At 26.9% G+C, this 13,986-nt stretch overlaps 1 long non-coding RNA gene across 3 annotated transcripts; it reads left to right on the forward strand.

Annotated features, from left to right (window-relative positions):
• Positions 1-11,954: 11,954 nt before the first annotated feature.
• Positions 11,955-13,585, forward strand: LOC136080928 (uncharacterized). 3 transcript variants are annotated; one of them, XR_010638732.1, is made up of 4 exons: positions 11,955-12,264; positions 12,362-12,806; positions 12,958-13,178; positions 13,319-13,585. It is a non-coding gene; the product is annotated as an uncharacterized LOC136080928 (long non-coding RNA). The 3 variants fall into 3 exon arrangements; XR_010638734.1 differs by having other exon boundaries at positions 12,979-13,178; XR_010638733.1 differs by having other exon boundaries at positions 12,697-12,806.
• The last annotated feature ends 401 nt before the right edge of the window (positions 13,586-13,986 follow it).

Below are 13,986 nucleotides of genomic sequence, written 5' to 3' on the forward strand. Positions count from 1 at the left end.
ATTCTATAAAGTTGTGAGATTTTATTTTTTCTCTTACCATCATATATTTTATAAACATTGTAAATTTGTATCAGTTATATAGATAGAATCACAACATTGTAAAGATAAAAGAACAAAAAAAAAAAAAAAAAAAAAAAAATATATATATATATATTTATATATATATATATATATATATATATATATATATATATATATATATATATATATATATATATATATATATGTATATATATATAACATTGATAATATATATTTTATATTTATATAATATAAAATTAGTATAGTCAAATAACATACATAGTAAAACAATTTAATCAAACTCTAAAAAACTACTTACTTAAACAAACTCTAAAACAAATTCAAGCAAATTCTTCATGCAATACACACTGATGAAATAAAAAAAAAGATCTATTTAATATTTATCACTAATGCATTGCAAATTAAGCAATGTGGTATCGTTAAATTGACAAACTCAAAACCTTATGAAATGGCAATAGATGGCCTAATCAATGACTCGTAAAGTCACGCATGCGTATTTGAGTTCTCAAAATGCAAAACGAACGGTGGAACTCATAAAATAGACGTTGAATTAACGTTGATTCAACGTCGCGTTAAGTTGATCGTTTTCAACAAATTTTCAACGTTGATAAAATGTTGATTTTTGGTTATATAACGTCGCGACTAAAAATCAACCGTAAATCAACGTTGAAATAACGTCGTGTGTCCACTGGGAGCCAATTTTTTTAAAAATCCAAATTTTTTAAATACTTATCACAAGTTCAAAACTTATACTTTATTTTTAAATACTGCAAATAGTGATTTGGTAGCATAAATTTTATTATATACTACGTTATGATGAAAATTTAATTATATTATATACTACCCAATGATAATTAATTAAAGAAAACTGACGGGTATGACCATCATAATACCGATCACCGTAACACCGGCCATTGTAACACCGACCATCGTAACATATCTTGCAGACCATTTCTTCCAACAAAATGCTGTTTAAAAAAAACAACTGATTAAAAAAAAATTCATTTTTGGGGCTTTTCATAGATATAGAAGTTCATCGTTATTCTCAAGACAGGTTACTTGAACCTACTTTTTACGTATCCAACAACAAATTGTTGTCCACACTCTTTAATGCTCAATACAAATGGATATCTGATCTTTCTTCAATTGGTTCATATTGAAATAAATACAAAATGAAAGTCGTACTACAACAGAAAAAGAGCTTATACGAAGTCTAACCACAAGTTTAAAAATTTATTTTCAATAAAAAGTCAACAGGGGTTGAATAAGTGCAAGTTTCATAAGTGCAAACTGGCATTAGTGCAAACAGCCTAAATGCGGCATATGTGCGAACTGGCAAAAGTGCGCTGGTAAAATTTGCAAATATTAGCATAAGTGCGAATAGGCAAAAGTGCAATATAGTTGCAAAATCTGGAAGATGTATGAATTGGCATAAGTGCAAATTGGCATAAGTGCACCGAAAGAATTTACAAACATTGCGATAAGTGCAAATTGGCATAAGTGCGAACTGACATAAATGCAAAGCATTTGCAAAAACTGGCATAAGTGTAAACTGGCATAAGTGTGCATTCTATACCAATATTTTCAAATTGGCGCATTTGCGCCAGTTTTTGAAAATTATTTTAGCTTACACATGCCAGTTCACAGAAGGCTGAATAAGTGCAAAGTTTATAAGTGCAAACTGCCATAAGTCCATAGCAGTTGCTAAAACAAGACATAAGTGCAAATCGGCATAAGTGTACTGGAAGAATTTGCTAAGATTGACAAAAGTGCGAGTTGGCACACTTATGCCATTTTTTGCTAATTTTTTCAGCGCACATATGCCATGTTCACACATATGCTAGTTTATGCTTTGCACTTATGACAGTTCACACTTATACCAATCTGCGCATTTGTCAATATTTGCAAATTCTTTAAACACGCTTATTACAATTTGCACATACCCCAGTTCGCACTTATTTCAGTTTTTGCAACTGATTCGCATTTATGCCGGTTCAAACTTATGCTAGTTTGCACAAATGCCAATGTTTGCAAGTTCTTTTAGCGCACTTATGCCAGTTCGCACTTATGCTAGTTCGCACTTACGCCAGTTCGCACTTATGTCGTTTTTACTTATGCTATTTCTCACTTTTTCAGTCGCCCCGCCAGGTCACATATAAACCAATTTATGCTTCGCACTTACGACAGTTTGCGCTTATGCCAATAATACCAAACTCATTCGGCGCACTTATGCCGATTTACACTTAGGCAAGTTTTTACAACTGTTTTGCACTTATATCAGTTAGCACTAACACCAATTTGCACTCATGGTAATATTTGAAAAATCTTTTGGCGCACATATGCCAGTTTTTGCAACTGCTTTGCACTTGTGTAAGTTTGCGCTTATGCAAGTTCGCACTTAAGCTAATGTTTGCTAATTCTATCACTTATTAATTTCGCACTTATGCTAATGTTTGCAAAAATTTGTATCCCACCCTCACCCACATAAAAAAAAAATTGTGGTTTTAAATACAATAATATGTGTGATACGTTTTTGTTGTTTTAAATGCGATAATATTTTTAATTTTTTAAGCTGTTTTTAGTTAGCTAATGAATACATTTTAATGCGTTTAAATTTTAATGATTATTATTTTATATTATTTTAAAAGCCATTACTTGAATGCACATACAAAAAGTAAGAAATACAAAAAACTTTTATTTTTAGGCAAAAAAAAATTTTTTAATTTGGAATTTTTGCTTTAACAATGTATTGGCGTGATGTATTGGCGTGATGTATGGCGTGATGTTTTGGGGTGATGTATTGGCGTGATGTATTGCGTGATGTTTTGGCGTGATGTATTGGCGAGGAGCTGTGGATAATGAAAAATAGAGCAATTTTCTTAAGTTATAAGTCATAAGTTTTAGTCTTTGTAATTTTATTTTAAGTTTTACAGAATAATAATCAATGGCTACAAAACTATCTGATATGGCCGTAGTCGCAGTCTAGTTACATACAACGACTGACTTGAATAGAGATAGGGGAATGGGAGTGTACTTTTTGGCACTCCTATAGTTCGATATAAATTTGTATAGATTAACAGTGACTAAAGGCAGGGGCGGGTTTTGTCACTCGCCTGGGAGGGGGCTAAAAAGGCGTGAAAAAAAAAAAAGTCCGCATATTTTCATGTATAGGTAACTTTCTTTTTTCATTTTTTGTGCTTTAGTGTAATAATCAAGTTCATATACGTATAATTACGTATAATAGTCAATAGGGTGGCCCTAAAAATAACTTTTTTGAAAAAAATCTGCTCCCACCCCTTAAATGTGTTCTATATATTACGAAAACACTAGGTTTAAATTTTTTTTGAAAAAAACATATTTATAGAGGTCCCCCAAGACCCTTTAATATTTAACGGGTCCCTAATATTTTCAAAAAAAAAGTTTCTCAAAAATAGGTCAACCTGGTACTCAAATGAAGCGCAATTATATAAAAATTTCAAAAATAATATTCATTTTGAAAAATAAATTTTAAATTTAAACTTATTTATCACAATTATCAAGAAAAATTCACTTATTTCATTTTTTGCTAAAAAACAAGATTTTTACGTAGTAAAACCTAAAATAACTATATTATTTCAAAATGAATGTTATTTTTGAAATTTTTATATAATTTCACTTCATTTGAGTACCAGGTTGACCTATTTTCGAGAAACTTTTTTTTTTTAAATATTAGGGACCCGTTAAATATTAAAGGGTTTTGGGGGACCTCTAAAAATATTTTTTATTCAAAAAAAATTTAAACCTAGTGTTTTCGTATTATATAGAACACATTTAAGGGGTGGGAGCAGATTTTTTTCAAAAAAGTTGTTTTTAGGGCCACCCTAATAGTCAATTTCATTCGTCAGTATAATAGTCCAATTCTGTATTATAGTCAATTTACAAAAGAATATTTCTGAAAAAAGTCCCAAAGAAGGGACTTTTTTCAGAAAATTTCCCCTCCCCTAAAACCCGACACTGACTAAAGGGACGAATAATCTCAAAAGATATTTAGTTTATTGATAAATATATTATTTAAGTAACTTCTTTAGCAATAAGTTAGTGTTGCGGTGTAGGTTGTATTGGCATTATAATATTTTTTGCTATATAGCATAACAAGCATTATGACGCGTATTAACTATTATTGTTGTTTAAATAATTATTACATTATTATTTTTATTTGATAATTATATGATTTATTTTTTCATCGGTGATATATGGGCGATATCTTTGACTGAGAAAGCCATAGGCATATTTTGAAACCCTACACAGACTCAGAATAGGCAGAAATACGCGCAATCTGATTCGCTGATTTTAAAAGAGAGGCTTTTGCGCATATGTTTGACTCAAAACAAATGTCAAAAAACGTAATGAATAATAAAAGTGAATTTGAGTAATTTCATAAAAAACCAAATAGTAATAGCAAAAAAAATTATGATTTTTCTATCCAATTTTGTGCAATATAGTACAAATACTTATACAAACCCTCACAACTCAAACATCCGTGATTTTCAGAATTTTTCCTTAAAAATAAAGATTTAAAAAAATTAGTTTGTTTTTATAATTCTAAGATATAAAAAAGACAACCATTGTAACAAACTATAAACCAGATGGTAAAACTTGACTATGCTGTGATTCTCATACGATAGATTTTTTATAACAGTTTTAAAATTTACCTACTAATATCAATATACTATTATTAACTTGGTATAATTTTTTTTCAAATTAAGTTCCCATTTATCTAATCATTTAGGAAGAAAAGTATTTTGAAAAAATAGCCTAATTTCTTTTTAGAACTTTACGTTTATTACTCCCATATATAAATTATATACAACACTAAAAAAGTTTAAGAATATTGCTTATTGGTTGTTATAGCTAGCTCAGATGATTTGTAACACTCTTAAATTAAAAGCAATTGTAAGCAAGAGCAAATTTAGATATCCTTTGGTAATGTATAGTAATAAAAGATCGCAAAGCATTGTAGCATAATAAGCTATTAGAAAAAATCTATAACCTGATGTCCACAAGTATGTTTTGATATAGTAAACTGATTACCAATAGCAATAAATCTCAACTTAACACACCTTTATGAAAAACTAAGTGTAAAAAGGTAGAAACAAGAAAGATTGCAAACACGCAAGTTCATGTTGTTGTTTATTTCAATTTCAAAAGTCAATACATGTTTGTTGATATATAGCTTTTAACCTTAACAAAATACTCGTTATTGTATTCTATAATTAATATAAAATGTGTTTCCTTCAATAGCAACTGATGGTAAATAATATTAAATAAAGCAGCAAACTTTGATAAATTTTATATATTTATAATGCTAATAATTTATTTTACATTATATACTCCAGAAGAAAAAGAAAATATGTCTGCTCTAAAAAAATTAGAAAAAAAATCTTATATAAAATGTACTTCATATTTACAAATTTTATTCATAGTTTTATTATGTAATTTTTAATATAACCAATAAAGACAAGTGTTCCTTTTTTTAAATTTCTGTGAATATCTCTTGTTTATTAATATAAAAACAGAGATGCGTTATGTCTAATATTGATGAAATATTAATAACTTTTTTGAAAACTTGCTTCTTCAAATGTAAAATCTAATTTTGATGAAGTTATTATTATTACAAAAATTGCCATAATTCATCTTTATTTGGTTAAATTTTTTGACTTTAATACTCAGTAAAATTTTAATGTTCAGTGAAAAAACAAATATCACTTTTTTTGTTAAATTTTCCAATAGATTATTATCCAATTTATTATTCAAATTATTTCCATTAGATTAATATCCAATTTTCATCCTATATAATATATATAAAGAAAAATATTGATGTACGCTTTATCAGCTTTCTCAAAATTTAGGTTGAACAGTAACTTCTTCAGGGTTCGTAGATTTATATGAAACATGTAAGCTAGTTTGGCAAAACATCTGTAAAAATTTTCTTTTTCCAAAATTTTAAATGTTAAACTGTTTATAATTAACAAGTTGGTATAAACATGCAGTAACGAGCTTAGAACAACCTCTACCTGAGCTTAAAATTTATACTTTTCATATTTTAAGTACTTTACCAGTAGTCTGGTGCAATTGCATATAAACTTTGTATCGAGCATGCTTTATAGAACACGGGCATTATATTTCATGAGAAACACATTTAGAAATCTTGCAAAATTGCACACATGCAAATTCAAGTGAAATATTTCAAGAGTTTATACATACAAAACACATTTTATAATAGCAAAAATATTCATAGCATGACAACTTATTTTGTTCTTTTTTTTGATAATTTTCTTTTCTTTTTTTTTTACTCTTTTTTCATTAAAACGATTGATTTTAACCACTTAGTTTAGTTTTTTAAATCTTTTTTTTTTTTCAATTACTGCAATACAAAAAATGCCACAACCATTTGCCATAATCCACTTTTATTTATGCCATAGTCCACTTTTATTTGGTTAACTTATTTGACTTCAATACTTTTTCTTGCTTTTAATGTCAGTGTTTATATGAAACTGTACCAAAAATTACTGTTCTGTAGACAAACATAAATATCACTTCTTTTGTTAAATTTTCAAATATTTTATAACTTAATGCAGCCTGCCAAAATTTTTACAAATTTAAAAAAAGTTTTTAATGGTTTAACACGATGTTTTATTAAAGCTACGTAATGAAAAAATATATCAGCCTCCTCCAAACTATGGTTAAACAAAGCATGAAAACAAAATCTCCTCAGAGCTCATATATTGACATTGAACATTTAAGCTAGTTTTCAATTAGTACAAATTTTCTTTTTTAAAAAACTCTAATTTTCAACTCTTTATAATAAACATGTAAATCAGTTTATAAATAAAGTTCTTTACCAGTAGTCACGTAAATTTGCATAAAAACTTTGTATGCTAAAGTGCTTCACTATTAGTCTCGTACAACATACTTATATAAACTATGTATTTGAGAATGCTTTAAGGCCAAGGGCATATTTTAAGAGAAACGCATTTGTAGATTTTTCAAATTTACTTCAACACATTTTTTTTTTTTCGTTTCTTAAAATTAACAATAGATAAAATCTTCATCACCAAGATAAACTTTATTGAAATTTTTACGAGTGAAAATTCTCTTGTACAAATAGATTTTGATACATTTTAAATACTCTGAAGAGTACTAAAATAAAATGAATTTCCTGTGTTAATAGTAACACATGACTTGTATTGATAAACTTAGTATATCATTACTTTGAAATTTATTTCAAAAATCTGTTTGTTTTGATTTTAATTATATTTTTCAACAAAATCGAAAATGCCTCTCTTTCAAAATCAGCGAATCAGATTGCTCATTTTCCTGCCTATTCTGAGTCTGTATAGGGTTTCAAAATATGCAAGCCGTGGAAGCAGCAAAGTTTACATTAATCAACTCAAATTTTTGTCAATTTAAAAAGTCATCTAAGACTAAGGGTTAACATCTAACATCAACTAATGGTTTATGATTTAGGCTTAGCCCTCTTATAATTATTAGTTTTTGAAAAAAATTTTTTTTAAAAAAAGTCACAAAATCACCAACCTCTCCCTTCAAGATATAAACGATATAAATTCGCATTCGGTTATTTTGGTTTGTTTTGCCGTTTTTGTGCGCTAAATTTTAAACCAACAATTTTTATAAAAAATAATTATTACTTTCGAAATATTTATATATTTTTACTTTGTTTGATAATATCAGGGACCTATTTAATGTTTAAGGGTCTTATAATTTCATGGACCCACTTAATGCTCAAGAGTCTTAAGACTCTTAATATCTAGTTGTAAAAAAAGATGTGTACAGTTAATATATTGTTTATACTAAAATAACAACTATTCATTTAATTGCATAGTTGTACAAATTACAAAGTACAAATAACTATGCATTTGAATGCATAGTTTCACTAACAGACACTGTTACAAATATTTGTAACAGTGTCTATTTGTACATTTTTGTACATTTGTGAACCATCCTACTTGGATGATTCCAAGTAGGAATCCTAGTGGCACTTTAAAGTATAATCTTTTCAAACTGTAACAGCTTTTCACAGTTTTGTTTATAATTGTTGTGGAGGTGTTGAAAATGTTTTGGTTTTTTGCATTCACAACTTCTTGTGGTAAATGCTTCTATTTGCCTACTGTTCTGTTTATAAAAAATTATGTCAACCATTTGTTTATTTGCTTTGTTGCCTACATATTTTTTTAATCTTTCCTTTAAAACCCCTCTTACAATAAAGATTTCTATAAATATAGGAGGTTTGTACCAATTGATTAACTAATTACATCTAAGTTATTTATGAACCTGTATAGTTGCACTATATCACCCCTAGATCTAGATCTTCTATTTTTCAATGTTAAAAGATTGATTTTATTTCATTTATTTTATTTTATTTTAATTTCTTTTATTCAATATGGTTACCAATTTTATGCTATTTAAAATTATTAAATATATTATATTACTTTATTACTTTTTTTAAATATCACTTATACTAAAAATATATATATAAATATCTATATGTATATATATAAATGTATATATATATATATATATATATATAAATGTATATATATATATATATATATATATATATATATATATATATATATATATATATATATATATATATATATATATATATATATATATATATATATATATATATATATATATATATATATATATATATATATTATATATATATATATATATTAAGTTGGTTCTAAAAACAACTTTTTTTGAAAATGACTGCTGGCACCCCCTGAATATGTTGTATATAATTAAAAAAAATGCTAGATTTAAGAAATTTTTGAATAAAAAATATTTTAAGGGGTTGCTACCGACCCTCGAACATTATATAGGTCCCTAATATTATTAAAAAAAAAGTTTTTCAAAATTATGTCATGTTGGGTCTCAAATGAAGGGAAATCATATACAAATTTCAAAAATAATATTCATTTTATAAAAAACATATATAAAAAAAAATTATAATCTAAAAATCTTGTTAAATTCCCTATTTTTCACTTTTTAAATAACGTTAAAAAACGTAGCTTTTTGTTTACTAAAATCTAAAATAAAAATTTAATTATAAAATGATTAATGTTATGGAAGATCACTAATGTTATGGAAGTGGACAGCCCACTTTGAAACATCTGAGTGATTTCTATTCTTTTGAATTAGTGTAGCCTTAGCTAGTCTTTTTAGTTCAGGTATTTTACCACTATTAAACCATAATTTAAATAAGAACAGAATTGAGTTAGACAATGACTTGGACCAGTTTGGCTTGATTTGTTTGTTTAGCTCTCTTAATTTTTTAACCACTTCACAATTTGAAAATATTTTTAGTGTTGTCATCACATTTGATATTGGTTTGTAAGGGAAATTCTGGAAACTCGTTTAGATTTTCTTTGCAAAAAGACTCCTGAAACTTTTGATTAGACGTTTTTGCATCTTTTTTTATTTTCAATTAAATTGCCCTCATCCAAGAGTGTTTTGATACTAATTTTCGTATTTCATTTTTTGTTGATGTAAGAATAAATCATCATTGGGTTCGATTTTTCATTTTCTACCAATTTTTTTTTCATGCTCAAATACAGCTCATTTCACCTACATCTTTCTTTTTTGTTTTCAGGTATTGTTAGTTTTTTGATAAATATGTTTTTTAAGTAACTTTTATAGTTACTTAAATAATATATTTATAAAAAATTAACAATCAGGTCATTAACAAAGTCTTATACTCCACCTCTCATACATGGATCTTATCTGACCTCTCCCAAGTATAATTTAGAACTATTTACTAAAAAAATTTTCTCTAATTCATCTCTTGAATCTATAGATCATGTTTGAAACCGCTTACTTTTAATTTGAACCAAAGTTTTTTGTTATTTTTGATTAGCTCTATTAGTTGTTTGTTGAACCAGTATGACTGTGCTTGCATGAAATTTGAATTTTGTTTTTTTATAAACTTTTCACATCCAATGTTGCATGTTTCGATGAAGTTTTCATAGTTTGTTTCAATATTAAGATCATTGTTGAGTTTATTTTTCCACTCAATATTTTTTTCTAGTCAATAATTCAAATCATCGTAGTTCTGTAGACAAATTTTTTGGTTGAGTATTTTTTTGTCATATTGTTGTTTAACAAATTTAAGTTAAATACTAACAAAAGATTTGCTTTATTGATATGAAATAAAGGAGCTCCTATTTTTAGCTCATTGACTCCTCATATACTTCCGTGAAAACAAGGTTAAGTATATTTGTCATTTCACAATCGCTTGTTTGAAAGGTTGGTATATACACATGTTGAAAAAGAAATTCATTTTGGATAGTACTTACAAAACTTTCTAATTGTTTATCTTCTTGTAGCAAAGTATCCGCTTATGTTTGGAACTTTATGTTCTTGTATCCGCTTATGTGTGATACATTAAACCAAGTTTCAGAGTTTGCGATTATTTCATAATTGGAAATTAAGCTAACTAGTTCTTGTTTTTTAAAGATGTTGCATTACTGTAGGAAAATTTTAAATGCATTTTTTGTGTATTGTTGCTCTTGGGGTCTTTTTTTTTAGTACAAAATTTTGGTATTTTTTTAAGCTTGTAATTGACTTTTTGTGAGTATTAATTTTATTAATTTTTTGAATTGTGTTGCTCCTAGTACCATATTGAAAGAGTGATTCTTTTCTCAGATTAGCATTTAGTTTGTTTCTTGCTTTATGCAATCTTAGTCTAACTTGGCTTGTGCTGGTGTCATATCCAGGTTAATGAATACAATAATAAAAATTCTTGTTTCCTTTTAAGTTTTTTGCTGCAGATAGAACTGGAATTTTTGTTCCTGTGATGATAACTCAACAAGTATTGTCCCTTTAACATTTTGGATGTTTGCTTTTGGTTTAAATCTTTTTATGTATATAATTTTATTGGTATCAATATTTATGCCAGGAAAGATATGTTTAACTTTCTCTAAATCAGCTTCCTTTTCTTTATCAATTTTGATGGATTCTGAAACACCAGAAATAATAATATTTTTCTCCTTTTTTTTCATGAGTTCTTCTTCAACAGAAATCACATTAAGTATACTTACTTGCTGAGGTATTAACTAACTTTTTATGACAGCAGTTACAACATGACTCCATTCTATATAATATTGATTAGAATTTTGATATTGAATTAAAAATTTTTATTATTAAAAAATTGGCATTAAACTAGTTCAATATACATATTTTACAACTTTCATTCCAAGTTTCTTCTCAAAATTGTTCTATTAAAGGTGGCAAACTGTTATACAATTTAATTATTTTGCAGAATACTGAATTCCATCCAATGTTATTATTGTGTTAAGGAATATGATAGTCCTTAGATACTCTGGTGTAATGACTATGCATATCCTCATTTTTAACTCACATTTTTTTTAGTGGAGACGTTTTCTAATTAGATAACATTATGTACAAACGTAATAACTTTTACTGTAATAATTTGTTTAGTTGATACCCAATTTAGGTCATTAAGCATATCAACACTATGTGTAAACCAATTACATTTGAGGATAGATCTCATTGCTCTGTTTTGCAGCATCTGAAGGATTTGAAGATTCCCTTTATTTGTTCCTAATAAGAGAGAGGTACAATACTGATAGTGTGGTGTAATTATTGTGTTGAAAACTAGTATTTTAGTCCATTTATTAGTATATCTAGATATTCTACACAGAGAACCTGTTTTTTAAGATATTTTTTGCTATATAATAAATATGTTCCTTAAAATTCAATAGATCATATAATACCACACCTAATTATTAGGCACGCACCTAATTATTTAATTATTTTCACAGAATTCCAGTACAGATTTAATTGATTTATTAACATTTAATTTAACTTTAAGCTTATACAACTTTAGTTATAACTTAATTATTAATGAATTGATTTATAGATTTTTATAGCAAAGCAAGGTTGAACTTTGCAGAAGGCTAAACTTCTGCTCTGGAGACAAAAAAGGAAGACAGCAAAAATGATCAGCCAAAATAAAGATTTAAGAGACAAAAAATTATGTATATCTTGGTGTAGAAGATTCTTCAGATTTTAGTTATGATTTATCCTCAATTTCATACATAATACAAAAAATATTAATAAACTTTGGGATCTACCTGTAACTCCAAACTCTTTGCAGAAGTTCAATGAAGTTGAATGAACAAAATTTATTAAATGGTAAGTTTTAATTCAAGTCTGTTTGTCTGATGATTGGAAACCTTTATTCATAGCTTTAACTTTTACAATTTTTAAAGATTTTTTTCATATATTACAGTCAAAAAGTCAGAGTGTTAATGAACATTTTATTGTGCAATAATCAACATATCAAAGTTTACACCAACTTTGAAATCCATTTGAAATCAACTCTTAAGAAAGAAAACATAGTATATATATGAGTTTAAAGTTTTAACAGTTGCTGATGGTTCATTATTATTTATTATATAAAGGTTTATTTAGATTTATCTAATACACCAAGGTAATACAATATTTTTATAGATGATATTATTTTTGAAAATTTTATTATTAATATTCAGAATAAAAATTATTAAAAAAAATTATTTACAAACATTGGAAAAACATTGTTTTAGTATGAATTTTTTTGTTTTACAGTGCAGTCTGTATCTCAAACGTTAACGAAAATTGTTTTGTGTCAGTGCCAGAAATTGAATGCACACCAGCAAATTCCATAATTCATAAAAATATTATGAATCCATTAGCAAGTATTTATTTTTATTGTTAAAAATTTGCCCCTCTGTCTTTAATTTTATTTGCTTTATTAGTAATTGTTGAATTTACTTTCATAAATTCTAAATGTTGTATGTAATTTGTTGTATAGTTTCTTAAGAATATTATTAATTTTATTGTTTCGAGATAAAATTGTATCCCCTAAAGATATGCAGGTATTATTGGCACGCTTGGCAAGCATTGAAGTACAAAACACATCAAATTTCATTTTAAGCTTAATTAGAAAGAGTAACAAAGATATGCCAATTAATGATTTTCCTGACAGAGTGTCATTGCCACTAAAAGCATTAGAGAATTTGTATACTCTAGAAGAAAAGTTAAAAGACAAGAAAATACTTAAGCAAATGGTAAATATTTTTTTATGATGCTATTGGGAAGTGGTTTAAAAAAGATATTTCTTTAGTTTCAATTTTGCATTACACAATTACTTTTAATTTGATATGTTTCTTTGGTGCATAATTAAACCAACAACTAATTTTTTTTGCAGAAGCTGTGAAGTCAAATAAGCATGACTTATGCAGGCATGTGATAGAGATGGTGGAAGAAAAGATGATAGTCATAGGCACCAAATATTATTAGCTAAACACGATTCAATAACAAGTAGCTTAGCCATTATCAAAACTCCATAAATTTTATAGGAAATTTTTATATTTAAAACTCAATGTGTTAGTTTTTGGTTTATGTTTGGTGTTTGCATTATGTATATTTAATGGAGAAATTATGTAAATTAAACAAATAAATTTTTATACTTGTATCATACATTTTTGTTTTTATTTCTCTATGAATTTCAATGTAGCGATACAAATCATTAATTTGTAACAATGATCTAATGTTGCATAAAACATTAGGTTGACATACAACATTTATTGTTGAAATTTAGCATATAGCTAATTTATAGAAATATTTGCCTAATGTTTTATGCAATATTGCCCCGATGTTACATATATTGGGCCAATGTTGTATACAATCTTAGGCCAATTTTGTATACAATCTTAAGCCAACATTGGGTAAATGTTGTATACAACGTTGGGCCAATATCGGGTAAGTGTTGTATACAACATTTGGCCGATGTTGTACACAATGTTGGGCCAATGTTGTACACAATGTTGGGCCAATGCCTAACCAGTGATCAAACCTGCATTCGGCCAACATCGA

The sequence above is a fragment of the Hydra vulgaris genome, chromosome 06 (assembly GCF_038396675.1).
Source record: "Hydra vulgaris chromosome 06, alternate assembly HydraT2T_AEP".
Taxonomy (NCBI): Eukaryota; Metazoa; Cnidaria; class Hydrozoa; order Anthoathecata; family Hydridae; genus Hydra; species Hydra vulgaris.